This window comes from Lycium ferocissimum, chromosome 4, assembly GCF_029784015.1.
Source record: "Lycium ferocissimum isolate CSIRO_LF1 chromosome 4, AGI_CSIRO_Lferr_CH_V1, whole genome shotgun sequence".
NCBI classification, from domain to species: domain Eukaryota; kingdom Viridiplantae; phylum Streptophyta; class Magnoliopsida; order Solanales; family Solanaceae; genus Lycium; species Lycium ferocissimum.
In genome coordinates this window covers 57,190,255-57,213,882 of record NC_081345.1, presented here as the reverse complement: position 1 = coordinate 57,213,882, position 23,628 = coordinate 57,190,255, and positions in this window count along the sequence as shown.

Below are 23,628 nucleotides of genomic sequence, written 5' to 3'. Positions count from 1 at the left end.
TTTTTATTTTTCATCACGCGACATTTCAAACAGGGTTCCTAATTCCTGAAAGCAGAGATAGAATCACACATGAAATTAACTACTCTTCTCGATTTTTGTCGTATGATCAATGAACCTGATCATCTTAAAGAGATTCTTTTTTGTACAAAAATAGAACATCATATGAATGACATCAAGGAGCCCAAGACACCACGTATTTTGCTTATAATACAAAGTTAATGTGATATTTTCTCAATAAACTAACTTTTGAATTATATTATTTTATTCTCAACACCTTAAACATCATGTCCAGTAAAATACCTTTATATAATATGGAACAAAGGAAACAATATCAGGCTAGCTAGCCATTATTAAGGCAACAATTTTATCTGTTTAAGAAAACTTGGCTTTTATAATGGAAGTTAGTTATACAGATTATTATTTTTTCAAAATGGAAGTAGCATCGGTTCTATGTTTACAAACTAAAAAGAGTTGCACAAATTACATAATCCAAGAATTCTATAGAAGAAGATTATTTTGTAACTTTTTGAGCCTGTTTAGCCGTACTTTGTGTTGTTGCACCATTTCAGTTAATAAGAAGCCATTATATCACATAAATTGACATTTTAGGAAGAGCACAAAAATGTCGTAAAACCTTTATTTTTTCTTGAGAAAGCTGATAACTTTATAACGTAAGAAAATGAACCAAAGCACTGAAAATTAACAAAGTAGTAATAATCTCGAAGTAATACAAGCTTAGTAAACACATGAAGTTAAAAGTAATTTACCTTTTCAGTTGCTCAGGAGTCAGATTCTGTATCAAATAAAACGAAAAACAAGAACAATAGATTTCTTAACGGCTTTGGAACTTATAAATGAAGAAGAAAAAAGAAATTGGCTTAATACATTGACAACCCTTAAGCTTGGCAAAAAATTTCATTTAGACACTCAAACTACAGTTTGTTCTAATTGAGCACCTGAACACATAATAAAGTGACGTTCTTATTAAACACTTTCAGTTCAAAATTTTGAAAAATAAAATTTAACGTCTACCAGGTAGTTAAATAAACCACATATAATATTATAATGTGTAACAACCCGTTTGGTCGTTATAGCTCTTTTGGCACTTTCGCCACTTCCGAGCATTGATTGACTTACTTTTGACTCGAGGTTGACTTTTGGGCAAACGGATCTTTTCCAGAGTTTCGTCGATTCCGAGAGGTCCGGATGATTGTTTAGAACTTGTATGTATGATTGGTTTGGTTCCCAATGCATTTTGGTGCATTTCGGGACTTTGGATGGAAAATGGGAAGTAGGCACCGATGGTTGACTCGGTCAACGAGACCTCCGTTGGAAATTTTGAGACTACGAGTGCGTTCGTAGCGTATTTTTGTATGGGTTTAGGTGGTCGGATTATGAGCAGATGGCCTCGGGAATAACCCAGAAATTCGATGGAAGACTTAGAGAATTTGGGGATTTCTGGTGTCTGGTGCCCGCAACGGCGGCACCAGAGCCGCCCCAGCGGTACCGCCGTGGCGGTGTAGTGACCGCTGGGGCGGTCATGAGTAAAATGGGCCTCACCGCTGCAGCGGTGTCCCAGACGCCGCAGCGGCGCCGCTGTAGCGGCACTCCCTTCGCCGTGGCGGTCACGGGCAGGGGAATTTCATTAAATGTGTCTTAAAATAAGACTTAGACCCTCATTATGTCATGACTCGATATTGAAGCTTGGGAAGACTGTTTTTGGGGATAAATTGAGGAATTTCTTGGAGGTAAAGCTTTGTCTAATCACTTACTTCTCTTTAATCATTATCATCTTAGAATCATCCCTTCCTTTTTCAATCCCTTAGAAGTAGAATTTGAAGAAGGGTTTTGGAAGACTTCTCCTTAGGGTTATAATTGATAAAATTGATGTTGTTAATACTAAAATGTGACGAATCTAAGTTTAGTAACCCCAAATCTTCCACTTTTAACGTTGAATTTCGGATTTGGGGAATTAGGGTTCATACCCAATTTAGAGGTTTTTACTAGAAATCAAATTTGGGGATAATTCTGGAGCTAAACCAACAATTACTGATTGGGTTATGATTACCTAGGATTCAATTTGGTATTTTACCCGTGAATTTCCCGTTTCGCCCTTGTGGGCCCGTTTCCCAATTTCTAGGGTTAAATTGGACCTAATTGATATCATAGCAATATCAGTATCATTATTCATGATTTCTAATTTAGAATTCGATTTGCTTAGACTACTTTGGTTCTGAGCTTCAGAGGAAGGGCAAGGCGATAGAGTGACTTATTGGTGTTGCAGTTCGGCAGTCCAGGTAGGCTATGGTTTACCTTTGGTGAGACTTAGTATAGTGAATCACATATTTAGATTATGATGTCAGAGACAGCATGTGAACCTTCGGGTGTGAAGTTGGGATGGATATTTCCTTAGGTTGGGCCTTGATTTGTGTTGGGACTAGCCACCCCGTTATATGTGTTTGATTGTTTAATTGTGTTGGCTTGATGCCATGTGTAGTTAGTAGATAGTGAATGTCTCTTGTTGTCCTGATTTGGGATAGGATTGGCATACCCATTGTAGGTATTTGTACTATGATATATTATTGGCGTACCCACAGTAGGTACTTGAGTTATTGATATATGTTGGCATATCCACTGTTGGTATTGTGATGTGATATATTGTTGGCGTACCCCGTTGAGGTACTTGTGATATTGAGCTTACTTGTTGATGATTGACATATGCATTGCACGCATTCTCTCATATTATCATGCATGGCCGATATCCGGTGATGATCCGGCATCGTTGATCGAGCGAAACTTATATTTGATAAACTCTTTTACTTGAGTGATTGTGAAAAAGGCCGATGTCCGAGGATCCATTCCGGAATCGTTGTTTATATGAAATTGATACTTGCTAAACTCTTTTACTTGAGTGATTGTGAGGAGGCCGATGTCCGAGGTTCAATTCCGGAATCGTTGATTTATGAAACTGCTATTTGACAACTCTTTTGAGTGATTGCGAGGAGGCCGATGTCCGATGGTTATATTCGGGCATCGTTGTGCATGGCCGTTTCCGATGTTATCCCGGATTCGATTGTAGTGCATGAGCTCCGCGAGTCCCCCAGAGTGGTACCGGTGAGACTCCCCCTGTGAGCAATTAGCCAGGGTCCCGTCTGTCTGTTTGGCAAAGATCCGAGATGGGTGTCAGTCAGACTTTGCGAGTCACACTGTGTTGTGCTGCCGAAACGTCGATATTTCCGTTCGGAGTACATGTGTGCATCTTATTTTCATAGCATGGCATGGCATCACATTCATACCATTATTGCATTGCATTGCATTGCATTATAACTGAGTGAGATGTCGTGATGACTGTATTGTGGTGGATTGTGTTGTTGATTTTATTGTGTTGATTGTTCCAGGATTTGATATACTCAGACTTTTTATATTGGGGTTAGATACTTACATAGGTGTTGACGGATACTCGGTTACGATTATATTGTTTCATGCGTGATTGTTCTACTTGTTTATACTACGTTATTTTCTGAATTGTGTTAACTATGCTTAGTCGGTCTATGATGCCTACCGATCTTTTTGTTGTTTGTCTTGACACACTTTGCGTTAACTTTTTATGAATGCGAGTATCGAGGAAACCGGATCTCTTCTCAACTGCGTGGGCGATCGACTCACTGAACTTCTTGAGTTTTCCCGGCGTGAGCATGGTGTCCGTTGACCTCGAAGACTCTTCTATTGTTTATGTCTTACTTTTCTTTCAAGACATGATTTGAGACATTTTATGTATTATTATTTAGACCAGAGTTATTCGGATTTAGATGCTCTTGTATGACCAGACCAGATACTAGGGTGGATTCATTTACTTCTGCACTTATCTATATTATACTATATTGTGAGACTTACGTCATTTACTTCTTTCGCTATTTATTATATTTATTGATTGTGAACGTTGAGTTAAGGGTTCGCCTACCGAGGTGGGAATGGTAGGTGCCCGCATGACCTGGGCTAAAATGGGTCGTGACATAATGTCCTCTAATTATACACATCAGCCTCAATTGGAACAGGCTTGAGGTTTTCTAGATTATTGAGGTTAATCCGTTTAATTAATGAAACTGCTATATTTTAAGTGGTTAACTTATCTACGCAATGGACACTTAAAATAAGCGGGAAAAAAAAACATTTGAACTCAAAGTGTCTGCTAGGAACATTTTATCATGTGTCTAGGTGCTCAATTGAAACAAGCCATAGTTCGAGTGTCTAAATACAAGTTTAAGAGGCTTTCCATGCATTAAGCCAAAAAAAACTTTCTACAAACAACATGAGGTTAAAATAATTCAACTTTTCAGTTGTTTAGTAGTCAGATAGTTCGTCAAATACAATAAAAGAAATTCAGTATTTACCTTTGATTTTCAAGTTGAAGCAGAATATCTACACAGATTTGTATCGTGTTTAGCTTTCAAAATTATGAACCAATGTGTAAGAAATCAAAAGCAGGAGAGAAGAAGTGCACATAATCAAAAGCAAGAGAGAAATCAATGGTCTCTTTTTGAAAGTGAAAAAAGGAAACAAAGATGTATAATGTATTGAACTTAATTGTGAAATGACAAAAATGGTCTTTTATCTTGATTTTTAGTTTCAAGTAATCCCTTAGTGTTATTTGAACAGTTTTAGTCGTTTAAGTTTGTAAAAATTGAGTAATTTTTGTTCCCGTTAAATATTTATCAAACTTTATTGTTAAAATTTAATTGAAATCGTGAACATAAAAAAATATTTAATGGGAATTCACATTTGAAAATCTAATTTTTTTTTTATTTTTTTTTATTTTTTTTTATTTCAAGAATCTAATGTAATTTTTTGTAACGACCCGCTTGATCGTTATGCGTGCATTGACCATTCTACCCTTGGTAGTACCTTCCCGAGGTTAGGAATGAGCAGACCTAAATAAATTGGGGTGTGTTTTATGTTGTGTTTTGTGACTTATAAGTGACTATGTGATGTGTTTTAACTTGGTTTGTTTGTTGGCTGTGTTAATAAGGCCTTAGGATGATTTTTACATACTAAGTATAAAAAGTGGAAAAAATTTCGAGCTCACTGCCTAAATTGCACCGCTCAGCGGAAGAATTTCCGCTGCCACGAACCCGCTGCAGCGAAGGTTCGATTTTTCAAAAGGTCGCCGCGGCGAAGCGGGGACCGCTGCAGTAGACCTCAGTGAGTTAGAAACCCGATTTAAATACCTTATTTCGACCCCACTCCTCACATAATCCCAAAAACAGTTTCCAAGAGCATAGAGGCGACTTTCTAAGGCTAGGGCACTATTCTCCATCAAAGGTAAGCCTTAATCACTAACTTTCTTCGCGTAATGTTCTTATTCGATTCTTGTTTCAATCAAAGGACCTTTAATGGGAATTGAAGGGTAGAACACAAATACCAAAGAAACCCTAGAATATTAATGGGTTATTATTTATTGTTGTTTATCGATTGTCAAATCATCTATGAGTAGAGATTATTGCGTCATAGCATGAGAACTTGATATTCAATGATGGAAATCGGTTGTTGAGACCTAGGGTTCCAATAAAAATGGAAACTTTGTCTAAAATCATATTGGTAGGGTTAAAATGATTAGAGAACCCATGAATTGAGTTCATACTCCATTACTTACTTAAGCATTATGATTTCTAGACTTTGAACGTTCCGAAGCTGTGAGGAAAGGAAAAGCCATTGCGGAGTGATTGCATTGTTCCAGTTCGGCTTCGAGGTAGGTTATGATTTACTTGATTTAGACTTTGATTAGTTTGTTGTATATGTCGTGGAATCTATGGGAGAAAGCATGTCTATGACTTTGGACATGGAGTTGGGTGGTTGTTGTTAGTTGTATGATTAAATTGTGTGAAGTGTTTCTCCATTATTGAGGTTGATAAACTTGAATTGTATTCTTGAGACCGTTGCAAGAAAGGTGTTCATATATACCCTTCAGAGATGAGTTGATGTTAGTGACATATTCTATTATGTTGAGCAGATTATTTGTGAGTCTTGTTGTGACTTGTGTTATTTGATTATACTTCATTGATATTGACTTGATGGGTGTTATTGAGTCATTCCTTGTGATTTGATTATGAGACGTTGTTGATGATGATTGAGATGGAACATATACATCTTGTAAAGCACATTTGACAGGAGGTGACAATGTAGCCTAGTGTGAGCTCGTGGTACGAGGTTCTTTCCGGAACGAGTGGTACATGTACACCATGGGTCCCCTGCAGGTCATGGCTATTTGGGGAAAACATTACTATCTAGAATGTGTGTACATATATGTGACAGAGTGGGAACTTTATTGTTTATTCTACTTCTTTGTCTTGAGCATTGGTGTTTCATTGTTGATAATTGGTGACTTATTCTGAAAGTGGATTATTTGAGGATCTTATCTGTGATACATATTTGTTGTGCCTGTCTTCCTATTTCATTTATTTTATATATGTATGCATGATACTAATCTAATTAATTATATGATACCTACCGATGTACGTGTTGTTTGTCTTATTTCACACTTGCTGTGACTTTTTTGAGTGCAGATTTTGAGCTAGAGACGTCTTCCAGACCTCGCATCTAGTTGAGGTTATTCGCTACAAGATCAGAGGGTGAGCTCATATCCGTGCCATGCCACTTGAAAATCTTTCTTTATTGCAGATGTCTATTTCCATCCCAGACATTGTGTTTATTTTTAGACAGTAGCTCTTCTTTTAGACATTGTTGGTTCGAGTCCTTGTACGGTGACTTTCAGATTTTGGGGATGTAATTGCTAGATTTCCGTACTTGCTATTTAGTTTATTTTATTGTTCGACAGTTTATTCTATTATTCGTGAGTAAAGTTATTTAATTGGTTTAAGTAATTGGAATTGGCCTAATAATGGTTAAGCGATTGGTTCGCCCATTATAGGACTAGTGTGGGTGCCACTCACGTCTGTTAGAACGTTACAAAGTTGGTATCAGAGCCTTAGGTTCGTTGATCTCGACGTACAAGGACATGTCAAGTAGAGTCTTGCAGTACGGAGACGTCTGTACTTATCTTCGAGAGGCTATGGGACACTAGGAAACTTCAATTTCTTTCTTTCTTTCGTGCTACTTAATTGCAATTGGTAGCTAGAAGATTCAAAACTTGTATTTGACTTTTCTTTCTATTCTCTCATAGATGGTGAGGACTCGTGCGGCAGCAGCAGCTAACGAGACACCCGCGCCAGCCGCTGGGGCTGCAGCTCGGGGGGGAGGATAGGCGGCTGGGGCCGCAACACAAGAAGAGGGCCGTGCTGTGTGGGCCGCGGTCAGCGTGCAGTAGGCATGGGAGCACCGCACCGCCCGGGGGCAAGGTTCGCGGGCCGATCGCAACGTCCCGAGTCCCTTCCGAGCCTCCGTTTGTCTGTGATTAGGAGGCAGAAGTTTGGCAAGAAAGACCGCCCTCGACGAGATATTACTGCTACTCCAAAGGTCGTCAGGAGAAGGCGGTTCCAGTGCCGAAACTATTGAATGGCCCAGCGCAGGCGGTGTGTGTTACCGCAGTTAGGCAATCGTGTGCGAGAGCTGTGGTCCTACCAAAGCCTGTACCCCTCGTGCGCCGAGGCACGCACGCCGCTCACTCCGGCTCCACATTTGGACGAGGCCCCAGACCTCGAGCGTTTTCTGTGCCACCGGGAGGACCGCGATGACGAGGTGACGAACATGATTTGTTTTACGGGGTTCGCCTAGATGGCTCCTCCGGTGTTCTATGGTAGTAGGCGGAAAGTGCCTGGTTCATTAATGGTTACGTGGAAACTCGCGAGATGGTGGGTGAAAGTGCGGGTAGAGTTGTTTACTTTTGTTCAGGCAGAATCTTCAACTATGGTGGAAGACATTTTAACCAAAGTGTAAAGCCGTGAGTTTGCATAAGTGACTAGAAGTTCAATTTTACTAGATTTTCTTAAAAATGTGTTCTCGTATAACAACACGAGGATAGGGCGTGATGAGTTCGACGCTCATGAAAAGGAAAGCTTCCTTGTGGCCCTTCAAATTCTCGTTTCGCCTCTTTCGCTCGTGGTATATCGATTTTCCTGCGAGAGGAAAGGGTTGAACGTTTTGTGAAAAGGGTTGAATCTACATACTTACGTTGCCAAGCTCTTCGATTGAACGACCGAAGAGTTGTTCTTTTCGAGAGGATTGTGGATACGCCGGGAAGCTGACAGGGGGTGTACCGTCGGGATGGCTATAACAATGTGGGAACGAAAGAGCGAAAAGTGGCAGGCGTTTTGGTGGTACGTTTTCTGAGGACGGGGGATACGAAGTCCTGTTGAATAAGTGATTCAATGACGTGGTTTTGGTTGGGAGAAACTCGTTTGAGTCGTTACGGTGCCCTGTCGGCCGAACGAGGGCTGGGTCCAGAAGTTCGAGATCGAGCGATTTCGACAACACGGTGTCAGGGTTCGAGCCGGCTACGATGGATGCTGCTTTGAGTGTGGCGGCGGGGCCATCAAGAGGCTTTGTGCTAGACTCGGCGGGCAACACGGTAGCCGGTCGCTCAAGCTCCCGGTGCCCCCGCTGCTCCCCGCTATGGCGGATCTTCTAGGGGGAACCGTACCGCATCGGGCGGGTGGTCACACGACGGTGAGAGTGCAAACACCCCAAGCAAGGGCGGTATCGGGCCGGGTACCATGGAGGTTAATGCTAGTGGTAGGCGTGCCTATCTCCTGCGTTGTGCCGGGGGCAAAGGAGGCCTAGGGCTTGGAGTACGATATCACGGTACTATCTGGGTATGTCACCGGTGCTTCTCGAACTATTTGATCCGGACTCCATATTTTCGTATGTTTCTACTTATTTTTATAGGAGTTTTGATATGACTTGTGACTTGCTTAATACTCCTATTATTGTGTCTACTCCGGCCGGAGATTCTGTGGTTGTAAATAAAATGTTTCGATCTTACACCTTTACTATTATGGGTTATGGTACCTGGGTAGCCTTAATGATTTTAGATATGGTAGATTTCGATGTTATTCTGGGTATGAGTTGGCTATCTCCCTACCATGCAATTCTAGACTGTCACGCCAAACCCATCCCCTTAGCTATGCTCGGGGTACCTAGACTTGAGTGGAAAGGAAACCTAAATCCCTCCCCAAAGAAAATTATCTCTTATGTTCGTGCTAAGAAACTTGTTGAGAGGGGGTGTTTGGCTTATTTTGCGCATATTCGTGATACTGATGCTGAGACTCCACCACTTGAGTCAGTTCCTATAGTTCTTGAGTTTGCAGAGGTGTTTCCTGCGGACTTACCCGTATACCGTACCTCACGATATCGATTTCCTCGCATCGGGACTTAAAGCCGGTGACCTCCGCCTTATTTCCATTTCTCTATATCGTATGGCTCCAGCAGAGTTGAGGGAATTGAAGGAACGGCTTCAGGACCGTATTAGTAAAGGTTTTATTCTTCCGAGTGTCTCTTCGTAGGGCGCTCCTGTGCTTTCTGTGAAAAAGAAGGATGGCACTATTCGGATGTGCATTGATTACCGCCAGTTAAATAAAGTCACCATCCGAAATAAATATCCTATTCCTCACATTGATGATCTGTTTGACCAGCTTTAGGGAGCATGTGTGTTCTCTAAAATAGATTTGAGATCGGGCTACCATCAGTTAAAGATTCGGGCGGAGGATATCCCCAAGACAGCCTTCCGGACTAGATAAGGACATTATGAGTTCCTAGTCATGTCTTTTGGGCTCACCAATGCCCCTGCTGCTTTTATGAATTTGATGAATCGAATTTTTAAGCCATTCTTAGATTCTTTTGTTATTGTATTTATTGATGATATATTGATTTATTGAAGAAGCGGGAAAAGATCATGAAAACATCCGAAAGTTGTCCTTGAATTATCGAGAGTGATAGTGGAGTCAGTATGCTAAATTCCTAAGTGTGAATTCTCCGACTTGATTCGGTGTCCTTCGGGGGTACGGGTTTCGAAAGCAGGATGGCGGTTGACCCAAAAATATTGAGGCCTTCAGAGATTGGGCTAGGCCCACATTAGTGACAGAAATCTGTAGCTTAGTGGGTTTAGCTAGTTACTACTGCCGGTTCGTGAAGGGGCTTGCTTCGCACTTGACCCGTTTGACAGAGAAAGAGGTACCTTTTCAGTGGCCCAATGAGTGTGAAGAGCTTCCAAAAGCTTAAGACTTTGTTGACTGCAAAGACCGATTCTTGCTTTGCCCGTGGAGGGTATGGATTTTGTGGTTTATTGCGATGCTTCCCGTTTAGGTTTGGGGGCTGTGTTGATGTAGGATAAGAGGGTTATTGCCTATGCTTCTAGGCAATTGAAGATTCATGAAAAAGAATTATCCTACTCATGACTTAGAGTTGGCAGCATTTCTACGTACAAAGTATCCAAAATCGGTTGACCAGATCGGATACGGATCCCACACCCACACCCACACCCACACCCACACCCACACCTATGTCGTGTCGATACGGGTGCGCCACTGAAAGTGAAGATTCCGAGAAACATAGGTGTTCGGTATGGAGGAAGTAATATTTTCCATGAAAAATGTATTCCTGGAAAATAAGTGAATTTCTTATTTATTTTTCATATTCAGTTGGTAAGTGGAAAACATTTTTCGGAAAATACCCACCCACGCACCACACCACCCACTCCCCACCACCCAACCCACCATCCCACTACCCCACACCCCATACCACCCAAACCCAACCACCCCACCCTCACCACCCACTTCACCACCCCCCACCCAACCCCACCCCACATCATGTAAGAAGAAGATGACCCCCCTTTACAGTAAATCACAGTTATAAACAAAAAATGCAAAAATCCAATCTTTTTAATGGATCCATATAACAAAAGATCACCCCTTTACAGTAAAATCCAATCTTTTTAATGAATCCATATAAAAAGATCACCCCTTTACACAGTAAATCACAAAATATAAACAAAATACAAAGATACTACTTATTAATAGGAATAGTACCTCTAAGCATGGGTTTATAGAAGCTAAGAGTAACTTTCCATCTTCCTTGTTTAAGACCATTAATACTTTCAACACATTGTGATACTTCACTCACTATTTGACTGTTCACTGTTGTCCCTGCATTTGGCTGCAAATGCAAAACCCTAACCACAAACAAAATAAATATAAGCATACACACAAAAATCTATAATTAATGTAACTTTTTTAGTGAAATTAAAAAATGGTTACCATTTGATTGGCATTTTGCTGATTGCAGATACAGTTCCCTTTAGCCCTTTGTTCTTCGCAGAGGAAAGAATTAATCTTGAAAATACAAATAGTGTATTTTTTTTTAGAGTAAATGACAAAAATTGTCCCTTATGTTTAAGGGTAGGTTCAAATAGTCCTAAAGTATGCACATAACTGTTTTGATACTTTAAGTTTGCCTAAAGTTTAACATTTTTTAGTCTCCATCGAATATTTAACAATTATGTAACACAAAAAACTGCACTAGACACTAAGAAGATATAGAAATTACACATCAAAAAGCTGCGCCAGACTCTAGAAATAAATTAAAAACATCAGAAACTACAAAAATTAAACCTCTATATGTGAGTTCCTGCTAAAAAAATTCTTAGTTCTTGTCAAATCTAACAGACAGAGTTCGGTGATATTTAATGGAGACAAAAAGTGTTAATTTTTTGTCAACTTTAAGGACCAAAACTGTTTAGTGCATACTTAAGGGGCTATTTTGAACTACCCTCAAACATAAGGGACCGACTTTATCATTTTTTCAAGATCTACATAAACTTCAACAGTATGTAATATTATCGTAGTTATTCTCTCCGTTTCAATTCGTTTGGGTTACTTTTTTTTTTTAGTCTATTTTTTTTTTTTTTTAAAATGTCACTTTTTATATTTAGTCATCCTTTACACTCAATATCCTATACGGCATATTTAAGATCATAATTTTCAAAAGTCTTATTTATTTTCTTAAACTGCCAAGTCAAACAACAACAAACAAATTAAAACGAAGGTGGTATCATATTTATCTAATTAACAATTAAGGTTCACTAAGAAATTTGTTTGTATTTATCCAAGCGACTTGATAGTAAAAATTCTATACATAAATTAAAGTCAAACAAATAAATATAGATCATAGTACATTCTGGAACTTTTCTAGTAATTTTTTCTATTAAGTCTTGAACATAGTATTACTTAATAACAAAAGAGGGAGGAGAATTAAAGTACACCAAAATATTACATTTTTTAAAGTTATTAGCGCAATTTTATAACTATATATAAGAGGGAATAATGAAGTTTTGTATTCCTCACATATTCTTTGATCCTATGAGACTGTGACACATGGCTATGGCTTTTTCCCTACATTTTTTACCTCATTAATTTTCTTATGATTATTCCCACTTGGGCATTTGTTATTTGACTATATTGACACTATATATAGTAATTTTCTGTGATTTTTTCTTGTCCCTTATTAGATTACTCTTTTCGTTTCTTTTTACCTTTTTCTTATACTAAAAATGAATTTTTCTATTTACTTATTTATTTTAGTTAATTACGAAAGATTTATTAATCTCTTCCTATATTACTCTTATCATTAAGTAACTATATAAAGTATTAGTAGTCAAACGTAAATTTTCAAAGCATAATTAATAAGGATAATTTAGTATATTTTACTCATAATAAATAACTTGTTAAGGGAAGTGCAAAGTCAACAAGAGACAAGTAAAAAGGACTCGAGAGAGTAACTTTAACTCCATCCGTTTCATTTTACTTGGCTCTTATATAAAAAATAAAAAAATAAAAAAATAGATTTTGCTTTTTATTTGTCCATTTTAGCACATCAAGACAGATTCATTGTTTTCTCTGAATATTACTCTTATCATAAGTAACTACGGTCGGACATCTCTATAACGGCATCCGCGTATAGCAGCACCGCTCTATAACAGCTAAAATTTTTCGGAATCGATTTTTTATGTTATATTTTACTTCTCTATAACAGCATTTTACCTATAACAAAGAACAACCAACTTTATAACAAGATTACTCTTTGTAAAATCATCCCCCATATACATATATCCGCTTTTTTTGGTAATATAATTATTAACCATCTTTATGAAAATAGAACATCTATGATTACCAATAATAAGTAGTATAGATTTTGACCAAATATTTAATTTGATACCTTAATATACTATATTTATGACAAAATATTACATATGAATACATATGTGGAGTTTGATGCAACACTTCCTATCATTGAAGCTTTCACTGATGAAGAGATTATTGCCCATATCATTGGAATGGAAGAACAAGAGAATATGGAAATCGAAGACGACAATGAAAGTGTTGACGAAGAACCTGAACCTATTGTTACTTGGATTGGGTTAGAAGATTCAACGGTTCAACTCGTAGATTCCCTTCAAGGGAAAACAATTAAATACCCGTTTGCTAAAAGTTTAGACGCGAATCTTCGTAAATTCAAGCGTTATATTATCAATAAGAGATTGGATTCTACGAAACAAGCTACAATAAAATTTCTCCCATCAATCTTGAAAGAATTTAATTTTCAAGTACTGTAGATTTAAAATGTGTGCCTTAGAGCTTAAAACTTTATGCATTCAATTATAAATTTATTGAAATTGTATTAACTTTCTTTAATGTTTAGTTAGTGAAGCATTGATATCTTTGAGATTTAAAATTTAAATAATTTGTTATTTTTTTTACAGCATTAAAAAATTTAAAAAATAGATTATATGCATCTATTTTGCCTATAACAGCCAACTGTTATCTAAATGACAAATGTTGTTACAGGTGTTAACAACAATTCTGTATACAGCCAAAAATTTTTGTACCCAACGATACTGTTATAGAGAAGTTTGACTATATATAAAGTAATAGTAATCGAACTTCTATTTTCAAAGCATAATTAATAATGACAATTTAATAAAATAAACCCCTAATAAATAACTTTTTAAGGGAAGTGTCATGTCAGCAAGGTGAAGTAAATTAAAACAAAGGAAGTACATTATTTATTATTATACATTTTGGTAAAACTATGCAACTTTGAAGTCACAGTTTCATTCACAATCATATTTTAGTAGGTCTTACTAATTATTATGTCATATTCTTCTCTTTCGACGTTTTTGGTATGAAGAAAATATTTTTCACCAAAAATTATTATTTTAAAAATATTTTTCAGGAAACTAAGTGTGCTTTTACCTATTTGCTTTTATTTGGTATGTAAGAAAAAAATATTATCCTAAAGTCACTGTATATAATTTAGACAAGAACTATTGAAGGTGGGTGTGAGGGTGGTGGGTGGTGAGTGGGGAGGATGAGAGCTACGGGTGGGGATGAAGATGAGGTGTATTGGAGGGCTAGAAGGACACAACGAATGTGAAATGCCACTTGTGGAACTTGATTTTCTTACTTTCACTAGAGAAATCATTTTTCTCATTTTAAAAAATTTATTTTTCTAGAGAAAATGTTTAACTTTGACCAACCAAACATAAGAAAATTGAAAACTATTTTTCAAAAGGTGTTTTCCTCCATATCGAACACACCCTTTATTTGTTTTAAATCTCCAAAGTTTTGCATCTTATGAATATTGAATCTTGTGTTTCTTTGTATTTTCTAATTCTCCTTCCAAAACTTCCTTCCTCATAAATAAATTGTTCTTAAAATTTATTCAATTATATGACTAACAAACTTTAATAATTATGGAGACTTACTAACAAAACATGGTTAACACTTCACTAGATTAACTTAATTATGCAATAGAAAAATTAATGTGACATAAGTCATATTTTCTAAATTAGATTTACTATTATTGTATTATGAGTTCGGGCCAGGGCATAGCATAGACCTCATGCAACTAGTAATTAATTATAACGGGTTATTTTCTGTCACTTCGTCTATTGTCTCGTAGAACAAAACATAAAAGTTTGCGCATTATCAAATGCTTACAATTTGGTAGTATATATATTTTGTATTGTGTTATGGTAATTGATGAGTTATGATACCTTATGTTTTTGTCACGACCCATTTCAGGATCGCGCGGGCACCTACCTTTCCCACTTCCTAAGAGGCGAACCCTTTCATTGAATACACATCAATTAAATAAAGATGATTCATTTAAACTAATAGATATTTAGAAATAACAGCGGAACATCATAATATACATTTAATAAACTCAAGTATTCATATGATTACAACAAATACACAATTACAGACTCAATCCATTTTTCCATGACCTGGTCTAGACTAGTACAAGAAAATTACAAATGAATTTCGATTTCCACTATATTCTAAGACTTAACCTCCGTCCCGTGGAGGAGGCCTTCCGTATAGGTACCGTATTACCTCGGCTTCGTATCACAATCAACCACCTGAAATAATCTACACCCCAAAAAGGGTGTAGCAAGTGTAATATTTGTACAATCCACGCGTACTAAGTAAGTATCATAGGCCGACAATGGTTAGTAACACATATCAATAAAAGAATGCACAGATAAACATGATAACAACCCAATCAAGTCATACGTCTATCTACCACACACTGCACATCAATATCTTTAAGCATTAATCTCACTCTAATAATCACCAGTCAATCTCACAACGATCTCGAAACTCACATATCATTAAATCGTTCGTTTCAGTCTAATAGTCAACTCATCATCGAGACACCCGTTACCCTACATCACATAGAGACCAAACATATAACTAATCTTACGGACGGTCTATGGGATACTTCAACAAGTTCAATCAATAAATCCAAATCCAAGTACACGTCATTGCCTAAGTAAAGCATCTAATCCCAAATGTGCTAAGTCTGAATATATCAAGTCCGAATCCAACACCACAAGTACAACACCAACATCTCAAAATCAATCATAATGCAATGCGATGCAATAGTGTATTAATGCAATGCAATGCAATAGTGTATGAATGCAATGCAATGCCATGCAAATGAGGTGTACCCATGTACTCCGGACAGAAATATCGACGTCTCGGTAGCACAACCCAGCGTGACTCGCGAAATCTAAGTATCACCCATCCCGGATCTTTGCCTAACAGACAGACGGGACCTCGGATCTTTGCCCACTGGGGGTTCTCACTGGCACCACTCTGGGGGACCCGCGGAGTCCATGCACTAACAATAATTTTAGAAATATCATCGAAATCGGCCATGCAACAACGATGCTGAAATGGATCATCGGACATCGGCCATCTCACAATAACTCAAGTAAAAGAGTTTCATCAAATATCAGTTTCACACAATCAACGATTCCAGAATTGATTATCGGACATCGGCCTTCTTATAATCACTCAAGTAAAAGAGTTTATCAAATATGAGTCTCACTCAATCAACGATACCGGATCATCACCGAGTATCAGCCATGCATCATGAATGAATGAGAATGCGTGTACATGCGTGTGAAGAACCTCAAGCTCAATATCACAAGTACTAACAATGGGGTACGCCAACAATGTATCATATCACAATACCAACAGTGGGTATGCCAACAATATATCAATTTCACAATACTAACAGTGGGTATGCCAACAATGTATCTACATCACAATACCAACAGTGGGTATGCCAACAATATATCCGAACCACAAATGCCACAGTGGGTATACCAATAATATATCCAAACCAAGACAGATAACAGGATCTAATCTCTATCAACAACTCATGGCATCAAACCAACATAACATAACAGTCAAACACAACACAACAAGGTGGCTAGTCCCAGCACACAACAGGTCAATCAATCGATATACATTATTACCACTCCCTTAAATCAGCCTATTAGCTTAGAACACAAATCTCACCCTACACTCAAAATCCCTCGTCACAACTCATTTAGGACTCAATCACAATCGTTGGTACATTTTGTCCTCCCATTTATCCACTAGATTCACTATTAATGGCATAACACAAGTAATCACATATTACAGGAAATTTTCGTCATTAGGCACAAAAATAATTTTCGTCCGCTACTCTCAATTCACATAAATCCACCGATATTCAAGAAAAATCACATCAAACAACCTGAGGAATCTACAGTCCACAAGCCCGAACAAACAAGTCACACAACAATACCATCCTAGGATTCCATCCCAAATCTCCGATTTCCTACACATGCATTCTCCGTTCCTTCTAATACAAAAATATAGGAAACTAATCGGAGTCTACCGAAGGGAAGCCATAACCTACCTCATGGCCGAACAGGTGCCACGAACCCACACATTGCCTTGTCTTTCAAAGCGTCTCCAAATAATCAAACTCTATCACATATGAATTCTATGTAAGAAACCATGAATAATAATACCCATATTGGCTACTTTCTAGTCGGGTCAAATTCCAACCCTTAATTTAGGAAAAATGGGCCCCAAGGGCAAAAAGGGAATTTGATGACCAAAATACCAAATTCAATACCAAAATGTCAAAACCCATTACTTTAATCATAGGAATACTCAATTAATTCTCAAAATCATCGTTATTATGAAAACCCCCAAATTTGGGTCTAAGAAGCCTAACTTTTCATGAAAATCAACTCTAGAATCGATGATTAATGATTAACAAGCCTAGATATGACATTATCTAGCATGAAAAACAACAATTTCATCATTAAACATCATCTAAGAATCAATTTAGTTTTTAACCCTTCTTCACATGAAACCCATAAAAACCCTTCTTTTGATCTTAAGCCTTTTTATGGAAAATAGGAATCTAGCTAGTTTGTTCCCAACATATTCAAGCATATTCAACATTAATCTTACTATTTAGGAAGATTCTATGAACCAAAAATGATTTAGAACTTAACTCAAGAACCCATTTGAAGACCCATTAGATTCTATGAATTCTAGATTATGCTAGATGATTAAGAGAGGTTTATGAAACATAATAAGGTAGGAATGTTACCTCTGGGAATGAATCACTTAAAAACCTTCCAATTAGCCTCCACAAAGCTCTCAAGTCGGAATAGAAATAATGACTAGGGTTTTGGGGTTTTAAACTTATAACACTTCTCGTCGACCACTCCAGCAGTTGAGACACCGCCCCAATGGCTGGGCAGATCGCTACAGCGGTCGAGGCTAGGACTCCACTTATCGCTGCAGCAGCAACCACACCACTACAGAGGTCCTGGTGCCGCTACAGCGGACACTAGACACCAGCAATTTTTCCCAAGTTTCACCATTTGATCTGATTTTTTGACTAGTTCCCGAGGCCATCGACTCACATACCATACACATAGACACACATAATGCGCCCGTGGCTTCGAAATTCCCAACGAAGCTCTCGTTGACTGAGTCAACTTTGGGTCAGCTCTTTTTCACGTTAAGCTTATATTTCACAAAAGTTGCCCGAATCCCGATCTAGACACCTCGGGAAGCATGCCAACGGTTCCCTCGGATCAAAAGGAGCTAATCACTGCTCGAAAAAGGGCAAAAATATCGAAAGGGTTATAATGACCAAACGGTTCGTTACAGTTTTGATGATTTGAAAAACCTTAAGAAACCAGATATGATCAGGCTCACTTGTTGAATTTGTCAACCTCTTGATACCTCATATACGCTATGTTGACACTTTCTTTGGAAGAATCGTATGCACCGCTCACACTACACAAGTGCAGCAGGATATGTTCATATATGAAGGACCATATGTGTTTTCGGAGGGACCCGAAGAGATCGTGTTCCCCGGCAGATATGTTCAAATATGAAGGATCGGATACAAGCGCCGTGGGGACCAGATGAGATCAGGTCCCCAACTATTGCTTGGTCAACTGTACAGCTGTAAAGCTACTGGCATTGCAGCAGTGTAGCAGCACAACATCAGAGTTGTTTCAGCCCGTTCAAGAACAGATAAGGGACCAGGTTCCTCGAGATGACCGACCAAGTCCCTAGAGTGTTGAAAAGTCAACTCTACAGCTGTAAAGCTGCTGACACTGTAGCAGAGCAGTGGTGCAGCAGTAATATAGTAGCAGAGTTGCTTTATAGGCTGTCATCTTCACTGTCCCTCTCTCTCTCTACATAAACAACATCTTGTTCAAAGTGAAGACTTATTCTTGCACAATCAAATTGCTCACATCCTAAGTGCAAGTCTCCACCTCTTGAGGTGCTCTCAAGAACAAAGCGTCAACAAGCCGAAGGACCAGATCCCAGAACTGAAGATACTTTAAGTCCTTAGGTTGTTGAGTCTTTGTTATTTTATTCTTTAATTTGTAAACCTACTCTTCTCTAAAGGAAGCTATTTGTAGGTATCTCAAAGTCTCAAAAGTTGCTTGAAGGAAGTTTATCTCCTCAAGCTTTTGAGTGGTACAATAGGCTATATTTAGTCTAAGTGTATTACTGTGTGGGTGGCTAGACTTAGTCACGGTACTGAATTCTCAAAGGGTGCCTTTAAGTGGTACACTAGGCTAGAGTTAGTCTAGGTGTATTAGTTTGCTTGGCTAGAGGTAGTCAAGTGTTGCTTACAATAGAGGTATTGTAAGGGTTGAGGGACTATGGGAGTTAGTTCCTAGGTTGTAATGAGTCGTAAACTGAAGTCGCTCGGTTGGTGGAGTTGAAATCCTACTGCGGTAGGTCGTGATTTTTAATCCCTTGAGCAAAGAGTTTTTCACGTAAAAATCTTGTGTTATTCTTATACTGCACTGTCTCAGGGAACTGGTAAATAACCAGGTCACTCATATACTAGTTGGTGGACGCATAGCTATTAACAATTGGTATCAGAGTAGGTTTTTTCTAAACGGTTAACACCTAGAAAGGATCTCCATCATGGCTAGTTCACCAAACCTAGAGAAAAAAGAATCTATCACAAGACCACCAAGATTCAATAGAGAATATTATGAATAGTGGAAGGGAAGAAGGCAAAACTCTATCATGGCTGAGGATCTAGAGTTGTGGAACATCATTTGTGATGGCCCTTATGTTCCCGAAGAGTTGTGAGACCGGGTTCGTACGGTGTCCAAAGATTAAGAAGAAACCCAAAGTTGAGCGACCTGGTCCTCGGAAAAGGAAGAAGGCTGGAGTGAGAGGAGGCTGTCAAAAAATGTATACTTGGATAGTGACTGCTCAAAGCATATAACTGAAAGAATGGATGATTTTCTCTCACTCAAGGCCTACCAAGGAGGGAGTGTGTCTTTTGGAAATAGCAAGAAAGGTCACATTCTTGGCCGTGTGAAAATTGGTAAGACACCCTTCCATGAACTAAAAATGTGTATTATGTGGATGGTTATGAAAATGCAGCAGAATCTCTAGAAGGCATAGAGGAACCAGGTTCCTACAATACAGAAAAGGCAGCAGAATCTCCAGAAGGCATAGAGGAACCTGGTCCCTCCATTACCCCACTCGAAGATAAACATTGAGTAAATGATGTCGTATCAAGCACTCCTGAGGCTGGACAAAGATGTAAAACACTTCCCCACTACAACAAAGAAGTGGACGTCAGGTATCTAAAGATGACAATGGTGGACCGAACATGAAGGAACCTGGTCCCTCTATCACTCTATTGCTAAAGCTGATTCTGCAAGACAAAGGACCAGGTATGTCACGACCAAACCCATGGACCGTGACGAGTGCCCGATCACTACTGACCAAGCACCCCTAAACTCGTACTTGCCAATGCTGAATAACCTGGTGGCCTATTTCCAACTCATATCTGAGCGATAGCATCTGCCACAAAATTTATGTAATAAACTTTGTCTCGAAAAACTCATAATTTATACACATGGATATGTATATATAGGCATACGTGCAACGGATGACAACATAGTCCGACATGGCCACTACATGCGCTGTACGGAAAATAGGAGACCACAAAGCTACATGATATTCCCACTATATACAACTGTCTACAGACCTCTATGGAGTCTAACTGTAAAAAGACAGGTTAAGGCCCTGTCATACCCACATCTGTACATATCATAAATAGGATACCAAAAGCTGCAGCTCCGGATCGCCGGAGCGCACCGACCGGCCGAGGGAGATCCCGCGGTCCGGCTCGTCCGAATGACTACCGAACCTCGCGGGTACATGAACACGATCCACAAAAGGACGTCGGTTTAACGAGACGATTGTAGTATGTAAGGCATAAATAATAACATAGTGAGAAGTATGAAACATAATACGGGGTGACTGAATAACTTGTACCTCAGGCTACCTCTTAAGGTAGATACTATGCATGCAACTTTAGCCTTTTTAAGTCAACATATAAATAATTATAGAGAACATCTGAGACATGCCAATGAATATGTAAAGCTAACTGTGCCTTTTATATATAAACGTCACAACATAGGCCACAGCTTTACCCCCTGTCAATTGTGCCTTTTATATATAAACGTCACAACATAGGCCACAGCTTCACCCCTGTCAACTGTGCCTTTTATATACATAAACATCACAACATAGGCCACAGCTTCACCCCCTGTCAACTGTGCCTTTTGTATACATAAACGTCACAACATAGGCCACAGCTTCACCCCCTGTCAACTGTGCCTTTTATATACATAAAGAACGAGATTGAATGCAATGCATAAGCAAAATGAAATAATAGAACTCAGTAATATCACAAAATAGCTATATACATATACTATACTCATAACATGCATGAGAGTTCAAATAAAGCTGCTACTTTAGCAGAGTGACGTAAGGTCGGTAATCTCCAAATTATGTTATGGAACAACCAAAGATCGCTATATCTCGCCTTGAAGGAACAAGTAACATGAGGCGAGATCAATCAACAATGGGTGACATCAAGAAAATCATGAAGTAACTCAATAGTCTCGTAATGTCATCAAAATCATGAACTTGGAATTTCTAGAATAGAATTATCGTCGTCTTTACCATCATAAAAGCATACTCATCTTTAGCGTCATAAGAAACTTTCAGAATCATGAATCTCTAGCTTTTGAGAATAAGGACATTTTAGAAAACGTCTATGGGTTCACAAGAAAGGAATCATATCTTTGGAAAGAAAGGGACTAGCCTTGACATACTTTTTCAGTCGCCTTAACCTTAACTACTTAGCGCTTATCCTCCTAAGCTCGTAAATCTACATTCAAGAGAATTCACACTATTGTTAGGCTTATCGTCACATGCTTGTCTCAAGCCTTTAATTAAAATCCTTTTAGAATCCGCCGAAATTCGGGCAAAGATCTACCCTGTTTATATGCCTAGCCCGAAAACACAGTCCAGCAACCAACAACAACAATAACAATACCAACATCAACAACATCATTTCCAACACCATCATGTTCCATAAACATCCCACACGATGTTTTTCAAGTTCCACAACTAACCAACTCGTTATACGACTATTTAGCAACTTTATATCCGTAAATAAACCGAAACTAACATTAATAAGAAAAGATTCATACCTTACTCCCGTTAATACTGCGAAATCTTCATTTTCCCCCTTGAACTTGAGCCAAAACTCGTCGCTATACGATTTTATAATTACAACTATACGCCATTCGGACCTAAATTCGGAGATTTCACTTAATTTGCGTTAAAATTCTATGGACAGAAGTTGGGGGATTGTTCTAGAGAGTTTGGGATATTTTGAGAGGTGTTTGGATGAAAAATGAGGGGTAAAACCCCTTTTAAAAGGTTCTGGTAAAACCCCTTTTAAAAGGCTCTAGAGTCGATTCGCATCAGAAGAAGACGATATCGTAGAAAGGCGGCTACCGTAGCAGCACCTCATCGTAGCGCGTTTCTCGCTCTCCGTCGACCTTACTTATAACGTTCATAATTCTCTACTCCGATGTCGTATCGATGAGCGATTTGTTGCGTTGGAAACTAGACTCGACGAACTCCATTTTAGGCTTTTGAAATACCTTAATACACCTTAATACTCTTAATATACTAGGAGATATACCCCTCCAAAATTGATCCAAAATTCTGTCCAAAATTCTACCAATTTTCAAATTTTCGACAAACTTATTTTCTTCGATTTGCTTGGTCACAGAACCTTTAGATACCTGCTTAACACTTGTTAAGAGTATTCATTAACCTTATAAGGGTTCCATAACTTCTCCGAGCTTACGTTAGTTTACTTACAATGCAAACGACTCAAAAAAAAAAAATTGAGGTGTAACAATGTAGCAGACATCTTCACCAAGGCACTAAGCAGGGAGCACCTTGAAAGAGATCGCTTGGAGTTGGGCTTGTCAACTAGTTGACCTTCTGCAAGTTCCCTAAATGATTGGTTATGACGAGGATGTGTACATGCGAAAGTGTTTTTTGGCGACATCTAACTCGCTCTATCGTTGGTGTACAATTACGTATGGCAATCTCAAGACAATACAAGGATAAGTGACATTGCATTGCTCAGAGACTTGGCCTTCATTTTCAAAACTTGTTCAGGAACCTGGTTCCTGTGACTCAGGTTAGTAGTCTCATCAGTACTTGCGTGTCTTTAAACTGCCTAGAGTGCCATGTCATTAAAATGCCTTCCCGCCTATAACCTCTAAACTCTATCAAAAACCACTACTTCCTCTCCAAAATCCCCAAATCCATCTGAACCAAACCCTAAGCCGAAGGGCCTCCACTCAGGGGGAATATGTTAATGAACTGAAAAAGGGGGAAGCTGGTGAAGAAACTGGTTAAATGAAGAGGAAGTGGCACCAGTTAATGTGGTGGA